The 17363-nt window shown below is 47.3% G+C and overlaps 1 protein-coding gene across 1 annotated transcript in view; it reads left to right on the top strand.

Annotated features, from left to right (window-relative positions):
• Window positions 1-17363, top strand: part of RSPH14 (radial spoke head 14 homolog) — a 182434-nt gene that overhangs the window by 125914 nt on the left and 39157 nt on the right. The window lies entirely within an intron of this gene.

Below are 17363 nucleotides of genomic sequence, written 5' to 3'. Positions count from 1 at the left end.
TGTAAGCCTTCCAGCAGTAAAATGTCCTATTCTGCTGGCCCTTACTCCACCAAGACTGGATGAAGGCTTGGATAGCAGAAGTCAATCAATACCGAATGGACTAGCGGAAACAAGACCAGGCATTTCTTTGGGCTGAACTGAGACAAGTAAATAAATATCTAAGCTGAAAGCTTTGGAGAAGAAAGAGGAAATGGTTCTTAGAACAGGGAATGTCAAAACGGGGAGAGACCTTAGGACAGAGAATGTCAGAGTCTTCAAACTTTTCTGATCGCACACCCCATCAGTAAAACATGTTGATCTCACACTCCAATAGATGTATATTTATTTATAATTATGTACATGTACTATCATGCTGATCATTATATACATTTTAATACTGAAGCAAAAATATAAAATTAAAAATGGATGAAGATGAAATACCAAGTCAATAAGGAGCCCCTGGAGTAGAAGAGTGATCTGGCCAGATGGGGGCCTTAGGAGCATCTGTGTGACAGCTGGGTGGACGATGTATTGGATAGTGAAGAGAGGGAGTCTTGGAGATCAACTAGGTTATTGTATTAATGCTGGCAAGAGGTAATAGTGAGCTTGAACTACAGGAGGGAAGTGGGTGGTGGAGGAGGGAGGTAGGATTGGAGGTGAGAGACATTGTTTGTGAATGTGGAATCAACCAGGCTTGGCAAAGTGTGAGGGTTTCGACTATTTGAAGATGACACCAAGGTTGTGAACCTGGATGGCTGGGAAGATGGTGGTGTGATGTCCTATGGTGTAAGAGGCATGTTTGGTAAAGGGCTGGATCTAAGGGAAATATAATGTCATGTCATCCATCCATGCCTGTTTGTTCCAGGGGGTCAGGTATTTTGTGCTCAATGGACCCTGTACAAATCCTAGTAAATTTGGATATTATCTGGGGATGGTGGGCTGGGGTGGGAATGACAGGTTGTGAATACTAAGGGACAGCGGAAATTCTTCCTATACATGTGCTGGGCCCGGGTCACTGGGGCCCAACAATCAGGGCAGAAGTTTTGGAGCAAGAAGCATTCTATAGCCACGAGAGGCCAGCAACAGGGGGAAGTCAATTGTAAGAATGTTGTTGGGTGATAATGGGTGAGGATGGAGTAGGGATATGTTGGAGACAAAAGCCCCATGATTGCTCTTGTGAGAAAAGGTGGGATGTGAGAATACAACCTGCATTTTTTCAGTCCCAGGAGCCTTCACTTTGGAGATTATTGCGTAAGAATATAAAATGTCAGAGTTGGGAGAGAACTTAGAATAGATCGTTATGCCAAGAAGGGACCTGAGAACATAGGAAGTATGGTGTCAGAGGTAAAAGAGACCTTGGCCTACAGGAGAGAGAATCTCAGAGAGAGAGGAAACTTTGCCAACTTTGAGAAGTCTTTCTTTTCTAAATCATCCTCCTTTCTAAATCTGACTCTTTGCTTTTCCTTCTGCCCCCTTCCTTCCTACTTAGAGTGAATACTTGTTGATTGATTGGATGTCATTGCAGAAAGCCTTAGAATACAAAATGCCAGAACTAGAAAGCGTCTTTAAGCACAGAATGTTAGAACTGAGAGGGACCGTAGTTAGAACATAAAATGAGAGACCTGGAAGGGGCCTTAGAATATAGATCTGAAGAGCTAGGAGGAGCCATAGACTACAGCAAAAGGACTTTGATCAAAGCTGGAAGGGACTTTAGAAATCATCTAAATCAACTCCCTTTACTGATGAGGAATCCCAGTCCCACAGAGAGAAAGTGACTTGCCCAAGTGACTGAAAGATAAAGACAGGACTAGATCCCAAGTTTCCCAATATTAAGCTCAGAGCTCTTTCTATTATACCAGCTTTGGAATGGATTCCTCCCTAATATTTGATCTCTCTCTCTCTCTCTCTCTCTCTCTCTCTCTCTCTCTCTCTCTCTCTCATTCCTGAAGCTCAGTCTCTCTCTTAATTAACTAAATCTCTTTTCTCTTGTTCTCTTCCCTCTAAATCTTCTTGGTTCTTCTCTTTCATCTGATTAATTCTCCATCCACTCATAATGGGTTCCATTTTTTTCCAAACTGTGAGAATGAGAATTGTTCTTTCTTGACGATTCCATGCTAACTGCGTTGCTAGAGTTGACATTTCCCAGAATGCCAGGGGGAGCAGGGATCTCATCATTTTACAAAGGAAGTCACCAAGATCTGTAAAGAGGAGATAACTTGTTCAAGATCACACAGCTAGAACCTGGCAAGGCTAAGTCTTCCAGTTGCATGACTGGTATTCTTTCCGGTCCATCTAGCTGCTTTCCATCAAACAGTATGCTAGATGGAAGTAAAGAAACAAGGAGGGTCTCAAATGGCATCGTCAGGAATGTGGCTGTCACTGACCTTGTGGCAAAGTCACTACTGCCCATTCCATTGGCGTATTGTGTGCTGTAGGCCTCCAGCTCATGCTTAAGACTTTCCCCAGAGACACAAACAACCCAGTACAACACAAATACAGGAACACGAGGAAGCCACCCAGGGAACCAGACACTTCCTAACTGTACCACTTGGCTGCAGTGACCTGCAGGTTTCCTTATTCTATCAACATACTCAGGTCTAAAGCCCCAGGGTAAAGATCCAGTTAGGGACCACTAGCCCCAGGGCCTGGGTTCTGCTTGTTTTCATAAGTTACCTCTAGGCAGCTGAGAAATATTGATGCCCACATTTGGCCTATTATCAACAACTGCTTTCTTTCTGCCCCTGTTTTTTGCTCTATTTTCCTGGTTTAGTTAGAATTTTTTGTTGGAAAAGCCATTTCTCCTGGACTTTAGTCACTTCTTACTCAACAAAGTCTGTGCATTGCAACGCAGAACGATCCTTTGCATACTTATCTGTATATTGCTATTCCTGTTGGTGAGAGCCCACTCTAGCTAGCTGGCACTGGGCCTGACCATGCTTCACTCTGGTCCCCTGTTGCTGCCACAGCTTCCAAGTGGGACTTCCAGAGAGCTCACTCTAGAGGTGCTAAAACATCTAGGCCCTGGGGCTGGGGCTGTCCTGCTGGTTGAAAGCCTGTTCTATCTAGAGTTGGCCATGCTTCCCCAGGCCTCCACCCTGATCTTTTACTCTAAGATTGGTAATCAAATCAATATAATCATTACTTCTAATGTCAGTCAACTGCCCAGTTGCTCCATTTGTTGCCCTTGTGACTTTGAAGACCAAAACACCCCCCATGGCTGTCACTCCCCTAAAATGTGTTATGGTAGGGGCAACTAGGTGGCTCAGTGGATAGAGAGTCAGGCTTGAAGAAAGGAGGTCTTGGGTTCAAATCTAGCTCAGACACTTCCTAGCTGTGTGACTGTGGACAAGTCACTTAATCCCCATTGCCTAGCCCTTACCACTTTTCTGTCTTAGAATTGTTACAAAAACTAGGGTTTTGGGGGAAAAAAATTATAGTATATTAGGATATAAGCTCCTTGAGGTCAGGGAGAGCCTCACTTATATATTTGCTCAGGACGTGGCACAGTGAGAGCTTCCTAAATGCTTTTTTGTTCATCGATCCATTCCTTTATTCACTGATCATCTCACTCAGGCCACTGGATAGGTACAGGGCTAGAGAATAGTCAGTAGCAGTCATTGGAATGCCCAAGATGCTATATATTTATGGGACTTAGGCTGTGTGAATTACGGAGGTCACCCAGCTATCGAGCAACACAGTTGGGACTTGAACTCAGGACCAGAGGTGGGAAGGGGTAGGGAGAAAAGGGTAATGAATGCTCAGAGATTTTCTAGTGTACACAAAGATTCTTTCTGAGTCCTCCATTGTCCAACTAAAAGCCCTCGGTCGGTCCTGCAAGCATCTGTGGCCTGCTTTTAACTACCACAGGCCTCAGTCCCTCTCTCACCCAATAGATAGTTGTGGTAAAACAAATAAAACAAAAATAAAATTCATGGTGTTGACAGTCTCCAGTGTGGCCTGGCCAAGTCAAGAAGCCTAGTTTCTACACTGCTAAAACCTGCTGAAGCTTATGTTCTATCAGCATGTCATGATGCAGCATGGGAGGAAGAGAATGGGGGGCCCCAAATCACTGAAAGGCTTTAGGGAGAGGGTAAGACCAGGGTTCCAAATCAAGGATGTGTGTGTGGGGGGAACTAATTGTGACTGCTACCTCATGAAGCAGTGAATTCCCCATTGTTAGAGATATTCAAACCAAGGCAACTAATGGATAAACATTTATTAAATGCCTACTATGTGCGCAGTATTGTGCTAAGCTCTGGGGGAATCCAAAGAAAGAGCTGGCCCCTGCCAACAACCATGTACAAGCCAGTTCTAGACAGACTGGTGGACTCTGAAGGCCCTTCCCACTCCATTATTGCAGAGAGCTGTCCCCTTGGAGGATCTGGGCTAAGACTTCAGATCAAGTATTCCCTTCTCTGTGAAATGAGGATGTTGGGCAGCATGACCTTAGCAATCTCTTCCAATTCTAAATTGGACCTCTCTAGTTTTCTCATCTGTAAAAGGAGAGGGTTGGGCTAGTTGTTTTCAGGGGTCCCTCTAAGCTCTAGATCAGTGATTCCCAAAGTGGGCGCCATCACCCCCTGGTGGGTGCTGCAGTGATCAGAGGAGCGGTGATGGCCACAGGGGCATTTATCTTTCCTATTAACTGCTGTTAAAATTAAAAAAAAATTAATTTCCAGGGAGCTAAGTAATATTTTTTCTGGAAAGGGGGCGGGAGGCCAAAAAAGTTTGGGAACCCCTGGGCTAGAGGGAGGATTTCATGATCCTTTGGTGGTGATCCCCATGAAGGTGGGGACCATTGGCTTTTACCCATGGCATATCTCTCCCTAAGGCTCAGAATTTCAGGATCTCAGGGCTGGAGGGCACCTCAGGAGCCATGTAGGTCTCTGAGGCAAAAAATCCCCCCTCTCCAACATCCTCAGATAGTTTCCTTCTCCAAACAGAAAGGATAATATAACTGTTCTTTGTCTAGGCTAATCATCCCTCTCTCCAATGGAACCTTCAAAAACCTGGCTTCCAGGCCAGCCACCATCTGGGCTGCCCTCATCTGGAGATGTGCCCGTTTATCATTGGGCTTGCTAAAATGTGGTCTTCAGACTGGGTGTGCTTGGCCTCAACAGAGGGCGAGAGGGGGCCCTGCCCCTCTCCCCATGCTGGACACTAGGACAGGACAGAGGAAGGCAGCCTAAGATCTCATTTGCTTTTTTTGGCAGCTTCCCAGAGTGCCACTTTGCAAACCTTGAAGGACCCTAGTACTATTATGAGTCACCCATCACCATCAGCAGCATCTCTGTCCTTCATGATCTGTACCTCAGTTTCCCATCTGTAAAGGAAAGAATTGAACTAGATGCCCTTCCAGCACTCTGTCAGTAATCATATAACAACATTAGATGCCAGATAGATAAATTTGGGTGCTAGGAGTTGGGCAGGTACAGGTATGAAGACCCAGAAGGGAGGAAGGGAGCCAACAATAGTGAATCTAATCCCCTCATTTTACTGAGAAGGAAACTAGTCCAGAGACATGACATCATCTGTCCATGGTTACCCAGGTGGAAAAGAGCCAACTGGGCCTCAAACCCAAATGACACTTGACCCCTGCCTTCTTATGGGGGGAGGCAATATGGTTGGTCCTGAGGAAGGAGGATTGGAAGGGTTCTCCTTGAGTACAAGGGCAAGACTAGGAACACTGGGCAGAAGAGAAAGGCAGATTTGGGCTGGATGTGAAGACCAATTGCTTAATGATTAGTGCTACTTATCTATCTAGCAGTGGAAAGGGCCATCTTCACTAGAGGTCTTTGGTCAGGGCTGGGGAGACCCTGGCCTCAGGGAGGTCGTTGAGGGGACTTTTCATCAGGCCTAGGCTGGATAGGAGTTCTCTGAGGTCAATACCAGTTCTATGCTATCAACCCCTGTAAGCCACAATACACAATATTATGTGCTAAATGCATTCCCCCCCCCCCAAAGTTGCTAGAATCTCAGCTTCCATAGCTAAGTCTCAATCTTCATCCTTTAGAGGAGGCTAGTGTAGTGCATGGAGTGTTCAAATTGTGAAGATCTGAGTTCAAATTTAACTCAAATTAAGACACTTAGTAGCTGTGTGACCCTGGGCAAGTCTCTATTTGCCTCAGTTTCCCCAACTACAAAATGGGGTTAATAATAGCATCTACCTAGTAGGGTTGTTGTGAGAATCAAATAAGATTATATTTGTCTGAGACTCGGCACATAGTAGATACTTAATAAATGCCTCTTCCCTTCCTCCCTTCTAAAGCATTTGATATTCTATTTTTTAAAATTGATTAAGAAAATGTTTCCATGGTTACATGGTTCATGTTCTTTCCCTCCCCTCCTCCTACCCCCCTCCCATAGCCAATAAGCAGTTCCACTGGGTTTTACATGTGTCATTGATCAAGACCTATTTCCATATTATTGATATTTGCACTAGGATGATCGTTTAGAGTCTACATCCCCAGTCATATCCCCATTGAACCATGTGATCAAGCAGTTGTTTTTCTTCTGTGTTTCTGCCCCCACAGTTCTTCCTCTGGATGTGGATAGTGTTCTCTCTCATAAGTCCCTCAGGATTGTCCTGGGTTATTACATTGCTGCTAGTACAGAAGTCCATTACATTCAGTTGTGCTACAATGTATCCGTCTCTGTATACAATGTTCTCCTGGTTCTGCTCCTTTCACTCTGCATCAATTTCTGGAGGTCTTTCCAGTTCACATGGAATTCCTCCAATTCTTTATTCCTTTGAGCACAGTAGTATTCCATCACCAACAAATACGACAATTTGTTCAGCCATTCCCCAATTGAAGGACATCCTCTCATTTTCCAGTTTTTTGCTACCACAAAGAGCAAGGCTATAAATATTTTTGTACAGGTCTTTTCCCTTATGATCTCTTTTGTGTATAAACCCTGCAGTGGTATGGCTGGATCAAAGGGCAGGTGGTCTTTTAGTGCTCTTTGGGCATAGTTCCAAATTGCTCTCCAGAATGGTTGGATCAATTCACAACTCCACCAGCAATGCATTAATGCCCCAATTTTGCCACATCCCTTCCAATATTTATTACTTTCCTTTGTTGTCATGTTAGCCAATCTGCTAGGTGTGAAGTGGTACCTCAGAGCATTTGATATTCTTGACTACTTTCTCCTCCCAGATTTTCTCTCTTCTTTGATTTTTCATGACACTGCTCTCTTCTTGTTCTCTTCCTTACATATCTGACTATTGAGCCTCTTTTAGGGGATCTTCTCCTATGTCAAGCCTACCAGCTATGGGTGTAGCACAAGACTCAGTCCCAAGTCCTTTTTGATTTTTTTCTCAATACTTGGTGATTCCAACACCTTTTCAGGAGTTCAGTTATCATCTCTGGGAAATCTGTGTATTTAGCCTTAGTCTCTGTCTTGAGTTCTAGCCCCACATGATGAAAGGCCCTTTAGAACAAGATGGCTCAAAGGCAACTCGAACTCAACATGTCCAGCACATATCTTTCCCTCAAGATCTAATCCTCCATATGAACTTCCTTACTTCTGTCAAAAGATTGCACCTTCCCAAGTTCACAGCCCAGTGGTATCCTTGATTCCTTCCTCCCACTTATTCTGTGTGTCAGTCAGCCAGTCACCAGATCGCTTTAATTCTTCTTCTTTCCCTTCACAGCCCCTTCCCTAGGTCAGGTACCTTATCACCTCTCAACTGGACTTTCACAGTAGCCTCCCAGCTGATCTCCCCACCTGCCTCCCCACCTTCCATTGTTCCCCACTCCAATATGTCCTTCACTTAGCTGCCAAAGGGATATTAGGAAAGTGGACCACATAACTATGCTCATCAAAAAACTCCAGTCTTTCCCCTTTTCCTCTAGGATCGAATGCAAACTCCTTTGGTATTCAAAGTGGCTGCCACCTCCTCCAGGAGGCCTTTCCTGTCCTGTCCTCTTAGATTCTAGAGCCTTCCCTACTTCCATCCACTTTTAGAGCTAGCTTGTATAGAGTTATATATAGACATCCTGCCTTCCCCAATAGAACATAAGCTCCTTGAGGGCAGGCCCTGTTCCCCTTCTGCCTTTGTGTCCCTAGAACTTAGCACAGTCAATGGTTAATACATGCTTGTAGATGGAGGTAATAAGGAAATGTGTGGAGATGAAGAGGGAATATGGGGGAAAAGGGGAACAGATCAGTTAGGAAACTAGTCCAGGTGGGACTACTTGGGGAATGAGAGTAGAGAGGAGGGGACTTATTTGAGATGGAATCAACAGGACCCATGAAATGATTGATTATAAAAAGAAGAGGAGGGAAGTCCTATAGAAGAAGTACTATAGTTCTGCTGGCTTCCCAGATTATCATCTATCTGCCTAGATTAAGGACCTTTATTATAACTAAAAAAAAAGGAAATGAGAAGGAAGTCCAAAGATCAACCCAAGGCCTTGGATTTGGGCCTGGAGGGTGGGGTATTGAATGGTAGCACCAGAAACAGAAAAAGGGAAGTCAGTTGTGGGAAGGAGAGTGAATGCAGGGGAGGGATAGGTGTGGCAAAGGGTCGGGGTAAGGAGGGCTGTTCAGGTCTCTTCTCAAGAAGCTAGAGCCCCACACCCTGGAGGACCTTAATTTCCCAGCTGTCTCCGGCCCTTCTGCCAAAGGAGCAGAGCAGGGTGGCTCTTTTTAAGGCAGGCCCCACAGCCAGCCTGTAGCTTCTTTAATGCCCCAAATACCTCCAATCCCCTCAGCATGTGGAGCCAGGAAATTGGCCTGCCTTTTTGTGAAGGCTTCGGGGACGATCCAGCCTAGTCTGCTCCACATTTCCCTGGCTCACGGCAGCCCTTTATTCTGTATTGTTCTGTAGGAGCTGTCTGTGCATGCTAGACACAGCCTTCTACTGATCTTGGGTTGTTCCCCTTACCCCAGCAGTCAGCTTCAAGCAGGCTATTTGGCTGTCCATAAAAAGAACAGCTTGGAAGAGAAGTCTACAATGTGAGAGCCTGAAGGGACCTTAGGGCACAGAATGCCAGAGCTGGGGAGGCCCAGAGAACACTAGGCAGAAAACAGAAAATAACCCCGGAACTGGGAAGGAGCTCAGAACGTCCAAGTTGGGAAGAAGGACCTTAGCCCCCGAAGTCACAGAACTGAAAGGGGCCTTAAACAAAAAAGGGACATCAAAGCTAGAAGGATCCTTAGAAAAGAAAGTGTCCCAATTGAGAGGAGCCTCAGAATGCCTTAGCTGGGACAGATCATCTAGTGGGAGCCATCCTTTTCACAGATATGGGGACATGACCTGCAGAAACACACACAGTTAACCAGTCTGTCAATAAAGGTTTATTTTGTGCCTGCTGTATGCCAGGCACTGGGCTAAAAAGACAAGAGGTGGTCCCTGTCCTCCAGGAGCTCCCGGTCTAAAGGGGGAGACAAAATGTGTGTCTCCTGGATGTGCACAGGGTAACTGGGAGAGAAATAACGGAGGGAAAGCAGTAGCAGTCCTATTTTTTTTTTAAGCAAGACATCTCCAGTTACGTCACCTGATCTTGGCACGGCATGGCACGGCATGGCATAGCACAACCTCTACTCCCTTCTCCTAATCCCATTTCTCTGACTGTGCTCCAGCTTGTCATGGTTCTCCCTAAAATGGCAAGCTCAGAATTGCCCAGTAGATTGGGCCCAGTCAGAGCAGGGAACAGCAGACTTCTCCCCCTTCTTGTTTTGGATGCCAGGGTTCTCTTGAAGGAGCCTAAGATCATTTTGACTTTGCTGGATGCTTCATGGCACTTTGGATCCCCCACTGAGTTTATTCTGGTCATTTTCAGGTCTTTTTTGGGATTAAAAAAGTAAAACAAAACATTTGCTCAATCATTGAGCCTGTGATAGACTAATCCAGCATGACTAGGGAGGACGTGGAGTTGGTGGAACTGATGCACGATTACACTGAAAAGATTTGTGCGCCATTCACTCTGTTGACTGGGGCCATTTTGATCAATCGCTAAAACCCGGTCCTATGTTTGATTTCATTCTGAAGAAGCCCGACAGCGAACTGGTCAATGGATTCTTTTCCTCTCTTCCTCTGTGCTGAGGGATAAAGAGAAAAGGTGAACCTGTGGGCTCACCTGGACTGTGGGGCTCACACCACCATTCTATGATCTCGTCTCTACCTCCCTCTCATTGGCAATGCTGTACTTCAAGGCTCTCCCACGCCCCAAACAAACTGCCTATCTTCAACCTTTCCCCTCTAACCGGGATACTTTCCCTTCAGTCTTTGCCTGTCTAATTCTTAGCCATCCTTCAAGACTGAATTCAAGCACCAACTCCTCCCTGAAGCCTTCTCGGATGCACCCCGAAGAGGTATGGCTCGGTCTCTCCTCTCAATGATCGAGGCACTTAAACTCTTTCAGTGTGGCATAAAACACATCCCTATGTATTATGCATTATCTCTGCCACTAGATAAACTCCCAAGGAGAGGACTCTGTTATCCCACAGCGCCCAGGCTCCATGGACAGGCCCAGCTACACCGAATGAATGTCTATGAAGTGAAAGTGGACCCAATTGAATAACTTCACTCCTGTCCTTCTTTATCTAGAAAATAACACCCATTTTACTCCGAACTCTGTGACTCGGGTTTTCTTTTGACACCAATTCTCTTGGCCCAGCTCTGATGGAATGATGCCATCTTTCATCTGGCCCAGGCATAAATAGGTACACCCTTCCCATTGGAGAGGGAAAGACTAGCAGGGAGAGAGAGAATATGCTTGCCTCCTTGGTTTCTCTTCACCAGTATGAAAACCACTGAAGCAGTCATGGGGTCTGGAATTGGGAAGGATTTAGAGATGAGTTAGTCCAACCCCGTCATTTTACAGGTGAACAAACTGAGGCACAGAGAGGTTGGGACTTGGCCAAGGTCATGTGTCGAGTAGCAGACAGAGTTGGAAGATGTCAGATTCTAAACCCAGTGATCTTTTTACTATACAATTCACTAGATCTGTTAATTTTGCAATGTATAAAGGGGGAGGAGGCCTGCTCTGAAATATGAATTCAGGGGCTCCTCATGTCTAACCTGTGGAGCATCAGGAAGAACCAGGAGTACCACAGAAAACTAAACATAAAAAAAGGCTCAGTAGATTGAAAGCCAGGCCTAGAAAGAGGAGGTCCTGGGTTCAAATGTGGCCTCAGACATGTCCTCGCTGTGGGATCCTGGGTAAGTCATTTGACCCTCATTGCCTAGCCCTTACCACTCTCCTGCCTTGGAACTAATGCATAGTATTGAGTCTGAAGGGTTTAAATGGAAAAAGGGGGGGACAGTGAGGCTGGCCGGCCTTTTTGCAGGGATCACATACTCATATTTGGAGCAGGAAAGGGGTTTAGAGGTTGTTTAGCCCAACCCCCTCATTTTTCAGATGAGGAAACTGAGGTATGCAGTACAGAAGTGAAATTGTCTAAGTAAGAAGCAGAGGGGGAGGGGTTGGACTCAGATCCACTGACTCGGGCATGTACCAGCTGTGTGACCCTGGGCAAGTCACTACCTCCCGTCTGCCATAGCTTCTAAATCTGTAAAATGAACTGGAGAAGGAAATAGCAAACCATTCCAGTACCTTCAACAAGAAACGCCCCTAAAAAGACTTCCCAGAGAGGCAGAGCCTGAAAAGAACAAAACAGCAACAAGCCTCCCCCTCTCGAGATGCTGCCTCGGGGAGCCCAGCTTCAGGATGGCCTCTGAGGGTCCTTTAAAGGCGAGAGAATTCCACTTGGGTTTCTGAAAACCGTTTTACAAGGCGGATGAGAAAGTTCTGTTTGCCTCTCCAGGCAGCAGTGGAGGTGAACCCTGCAACTTGGGCTTGTTCTAAATTAAGGCCTCTCTCTTTCAGAGACAGCCCCTAGAGAGTCAAGGGAAGACCACGTGAGGCAGCCCTTCTCTGACAAAGAGAAAAATTCAATGAAGCTATTGTTATGCAGAGATACCCTGCTATCCCCACCTACTTAGAGCCACCCATGGCTTCCCATCGCTGCCACCTGGTACAGGTCCACTCTTGGTTACCCAGAGCCTGGCCACTGGCTTCCCACACTGCCCCAGGCTCTGGGCTCTTGATTGTAAAGGGAGGAAAGTACCCTGCCCTCAAGAGGCTTCCATTCGACTGCTGGGAAATTCCTTGGATGGGGAGAAGGAAATTCAAAATGCCACAAAGCGCCCTGGGCCTGGGAGCCCTAACCACTGGGGCAGTGCCGCACACACATTAGCTCCCGAATGGGCCTTGAAGAACAGGGAGCCAAGGCGCAGGCACTCTGGGCCTGGAATTTCAAGCCTGGAGTTAGTGTCTATAAAGGTGAAGGAAGTTCAGTTAAGTAAGTTCAGGGAATAGCTGGGAGTCCAGTTTGGCAAGCCCACAGGTGATGGAAGGGCAGGCACGAGACTCGAGGCTGGAAAGTCAGATTGGAGCCATTTTGTGGAAGGTCTGGAAAGCCAAGCTAAGGAATGTAGACTTTGTCTTAGAGATATCAGGGAGCTACAGAAAGCCTTGGAGCAGGTGAGTGCCCGAGTCAGAGACAAAAGGTTAAGATGAATCGGGCAGTGTGTGTAAAGTGGATTGAAGAGGGGGCTGGCGAAAGGCAAGGAGGAGGACCAGGCAGGCTACAAAAGAGTCTAGTGATCCCTCATAAGAATCTAATGCCCTATAGCAGTGATTCCCAAAGTGGGCGCCACCACCCCCTGGTGGGTGCTGCAGCAATCCAGGGAGCAGTGATGGCCACAGGTGCATTGATCTTTCCTATTCATTGCTATTAAAATAAAAAAAAAATTAATTTCCAGGGGGCCAAGTAATATTTTTTCTGGAAAGGGGGCGGGAGGCTAAAAATGTCTGGGAACCCCTGGGCTATAGTGATGGCAGTGGGAGAAGAGAGAAGGGACTAGCATCAACAACTGATAGTCCTCTCTCATATGCCAAGATTCCTGGGCTTTGGTGCCCACCAGTGCTGCTTTTATAAACATGGAGGGGAGAAGAGGGTCGATTGGGCTTTGGATATGTTGAGACCGAGGTAGCATTGGGAAATCCACTGGGGTCCCTTGGTAAGCATGGAGATAGGACTTGACCTAGGCTTTCCTCCCTATTGGGAACTCCTGGAGGAAGAGCATCTCATTGCCAGTGCAGGTCAGCACCCTCTTGATGACTTCTAGCCTTGGGGAATCACCTAGAACACTGAGAAATTCAATGACTTGCTCAGAGTGTGGCAGAGATGGCACCAGTGGAGAAAACCGAGTGAGAGATTTCATGTTAAAAGAAAGGTTCGAATCGAATCAAAGCCACTACTTTGGAGGGTGACGGTGGCACGTTTACCTCTCAACCTCGGTCTCTCCCTCTGTGAAATGGGACAAGAAGTCTTGTAGTCTCTCCTTCTGAGGAGAGCACGTGCATACATGAAAGCCCTCTAAAAGGAAGCTATACTCACAGTGCCTTTAGTCCCCTCTACTGAAAAATTGGCAGGAGAAGAGAGAGGAAGGGAAAGTCCCAGAGAGCCAAGTTGGCTTCTTCCTTGAAGTTTTGGATGCCAACTTCATGTGGCCAGATGGTCAGGCTAAGGAAGGGTATGTGTGGAGGGACAGTCATGGAGACTGATTGAGCTCCTTTAGGAAGGAGAGGAGCAATGGGCATGGTTGGCCATGTCAGCATCCAAGGGGAAAGGGTACGTGGGGGGCTTTGAAGGCCCAGATGAGGAAAAAATAAATTAAATATTTATTGATTACCCACAATGTTCGAGGCCTGTGGTTGGGCTGAGAACATGGTGAGGAAAAACCCAACACAGCCCCTGCCCTCAAAGAGCATACAGTCTGGTACGGAGGACAAGTCATGTAAACAGCTCTGTGTCATACAGCCTAAAAGTGTGACAGAGGCCAAGGGGAAGAAAAAATAGATGCAGTCTTCTGCGACAGGATGAGGATGGAGAACTTTCAGCTGAGGAAGAGAAATCAAGGAAGCCTTCATGTAGAGGAGGAGAGCTGAGCTGTCCCTTCGAGGAAGAGAAGGGCCTCAACCATGGGGAAGGAGTGAGCTTCCAGGATGGTTTGCATGAATGCCTAGCCCTGATGAACGTTTGGAGGCAAGAGAGAGCAGGAGAAGATGAAGGATCCTGGCTCGGGGAATGGAACCAGATTGTGGAGGGGCCTCGAATGCCAAGCTACAGAGTTTGTACTTTATCTTAGTGCGGAAGCCACAAACTTCCCATGCCGGAGGAATGTTCTCTCTGAGGAGAACTGGAGCCGAGAGGCTGAAGCCCGGAAGTAGGAGGCCTACAGTTACAGTTGACAGTAATCCAGGTGAGAGTGATTGAGGGCCTGATGTAAGAGTGTGGAAACAACAGGGCTTGGCAAGGGACCTTCTGGACTCGGGAGGTGAGAGAGGGAGGAGCCCAAAGGGATCAAACGCTAGCTCTGGAGCTTCTGATCTATGGCTGTCAGAAAACCCCAAGACAGCCTTGGGTCATTTCCTCTTTCTGAGACAAGAAATCATGTGTGAATGATTGGGCACCTTCGGGAAAAGCAGGGCAGGGATGGCAGCAGAAGTTAATGATTACAGATCGGAACTTTGGCAATAGAGCTGATTCTCGGGGGAAATCTAATGGGCGCTCAGCAAACCCTGGCTGGGGAGGCGGGTGCCAGCGGAGAGGAGGATAACAAAGACAGGGAAAGGATGCTGTGCTGCTCCCCGAGCACAACTCTTGGTCCTTTCTGATGCAGGCAGCCAGGCAATTCCCCTCCCCTCCCCACTGCGCTCTAGGACATAACAGCCCTGTTGAGGCATCGGGAGCATTGTCAAAGGCTTGGTTGGTATAGAAACATGGAGGGGCCCCGACTGACGGGGCCATTTATTTCTCTTGCCCGTGTCTCTTAGTCTCAGCTGGAATGGAAAAGAGAAGCCCCATGAAGGAATGAGATGAGTAAGATGTGGGCAGGGGTGGCGTGATGGTTGGGTTCTGCCCTAGAACTGAAAGGCTCATGGACCTCGGAGCTGGAGGGAACCTCTGAAGGCAGTTAGCTCTCCCCCTTACCTAAAATGGGAACCCCTTCTTTAGCCTCTCACACATGTCCAGTGGGACAGCTCCCTTTGTTACCAATTCTTTCTTCTCTTCAGCCCAAATCCTCCTTTTCACTTCCCTCCAGGCCACTAAAGCCTCGGATGCCCCACAGAATAGGTGGCATCTCTTTTCCCTGAGACAGCTCTTCAGATAATGAAATAGCCTCATTCCCCTCCCTCCTAGGCCCAGCATCTGCTCTTCTCTGCCTCTTTAGCTAACCCTCCAGTGGCCTTTGGAGTCCCCTCTTCATCCTGGCCTGGAGCCATACTCGGCAATGCTTCTCTCCAAGGCCTGCCTGCTTGCTGGGTATCTTCCATAGAACTGAAATTGAGCCTCTGTGTGTGTGTGTGTGTGTGTGTGTGTGTGTGTGTGCGCGCGCGCGCAGATGTGTACACACACTGATAATTTTCAGCTGAGTGGCTCAGTGGATTGAGAGCCAGGCCTAGAGATGGGAGGTCCTAGGTTCAAATCTGGCCTTAGACACTTCCCAGCTGGGTGACCCTGGGCAAGTCACTTGACCCCCATTGCCCACCCTTACCACTCTTCTGCCTTGGAGCCAACACACAGTATTGATTCTAAGATGGAATGTAAGGGTTTAAAAAAAAAAGATCAAAGATTCTAGAGCTGAAAGGGACCCCAAAGGCCATCTTATCCAACTCCCTCATTTTATAAACGAGGAACCTGGGGCCTGGAGGTGTTGGGGTGACTCACCCAAAGGCACAGAGTTAGTAACAGAACGCGGATTGACCCCTCGGTCTTTTGCCTGCACATCCAACATCCTTTGACTTGCCCTCTGTTCACTAGCAGCAGATAGCAGGATTTGGACTCACAATGGCTGCCAGGGAGGCACTTTTCTCCCAATACAGAAGAGTTCAGGACTTCAACCAGCATTTCAGCCAGTCTTTATAATGACCCCGTCAAGATGTGTTGTGAAGTACTACAGATGGGAGAGGAAGGGAAGAGCCTTTCCTTAAGCACCTACTATGTGCCGGGCCCAGGGCCAAGCACTTTACAAACATGATTTCTTTTGATGAGATAACTTAATGATGAGAAATTTGAGGCTGCAAGAGTTTAAGCAAGTTGTTGGAAGTCACGTGGCTGGTCCACAGCTAACCCAGGTCTCCTGAGCTCGGTGTCTAGTGCTCTGGGTGTGTGTGGGGGGCCTGAAAAAGGGCGGCCACCAGGAGCTCAGCTAGAGCATGTTTGTCAGCTCTTCCAAATCTACCAGGAGACTCCCGGGAGCCTCTCAGAGACTTCTGACTCCCAGAGAGGGATATTTTTCCTCCCAGGATGCCCAATGCCAGGGGAGGGGGTGAGGAACAAAGAATTTCGATCGGCAGCGCCCTGCTCAGCTCCAGCAGTGGGCTAGCAGGAGCTTCCACTCCCCATAGACATCATGACACTCCCGGCAATACTTCAGAAAGAGTCAGAAACCTGGGGGTAGGCACAAACGCAGGAAAACCAGAGAGGCTAGGCTGCCAGCCAGCTCGCAGAGAGAGCAGGGAATGGCATTCTACCTGACGGTCACAGTCTCAAGGGTACTCACACACATGCCCACACGCTAGTACACACATGTACACAACACACACATAATAACACACATGCACACCCAATACACCCACTATACACAACACACACATAAAACACACACACACACACACACACACGTACACTTATACATACAGCATTTCAGAGTTGGAAGGGCCCCCAGAAGTCATCTAATCTAACCTGACTCAGAATGCACTGCAACAATGCAGACATACGGCCATTCAGCCTCTGCATGGAGCCCTGAACTCCAGGTTCAGTCCCTCCTCCAGCCTCCCAGCCCCCTTCCTCCCCACCCACCTATCCCTACTCATGCCCCGAAAAAGCATCTACTGCCTCACCTGCCAGCAGTGCTACCAAGAGCCACCTGTAAGCTAAAATGCCATTCCTCTGCCATGAGGGCCACTATTTGTGCAAACAGGCCATGGGCCTTAGTCCTAGAAATGACAAATTTGCTGCAAGTTATTGAGAGGCCATGATCATTTACTAAGTATTCTGAGGGGTCTGCACCTAGCTATTGCCCTCCAGAAACTTATATCAGGCAAGCCAAGGCATGCTGCCATTTTGGAAGCCACCAACAATAGCCAAATCACTCTTGCCCTCTGTATCGTCTGCCAGTAAGCATCTGCTGCTTTCACCCCCTATATTCTTCTTCCCCATGTGCCGCTTCTCTCTCTCTCTCTCTCTTCTCTCTCTCTCTTCTCTCTTCTCTTCTCTTCTCTTCTCTTCTCTTCTCTTCTCTTCTCTTCTCTTCTCTTCTCTTCTCTTCTCTTCTCTTCTCTTCTCTTCTCTTCTCTTCTCCT

This window comes from Gracilinanus agilis, chromosome 1, assembly GCF_016433145.1.
Source record: "Gracilinanus agilis isolate LMUSP501 chromosome 1, AgileGrace, whole genome shotgun sequence".
Taxonomy (NCBI): Eukaryota; Metazoa; Chordata; class Mammalia; order Didelphimorphia; family Didelphidae; genus Gracilinanus; species Gracilinanus agilis.
The sequence above is the reverse complement of the archived record's forward strand: the minus strand, read 5'-3'. Positions and strand labels throughout refer to the sequence as shown.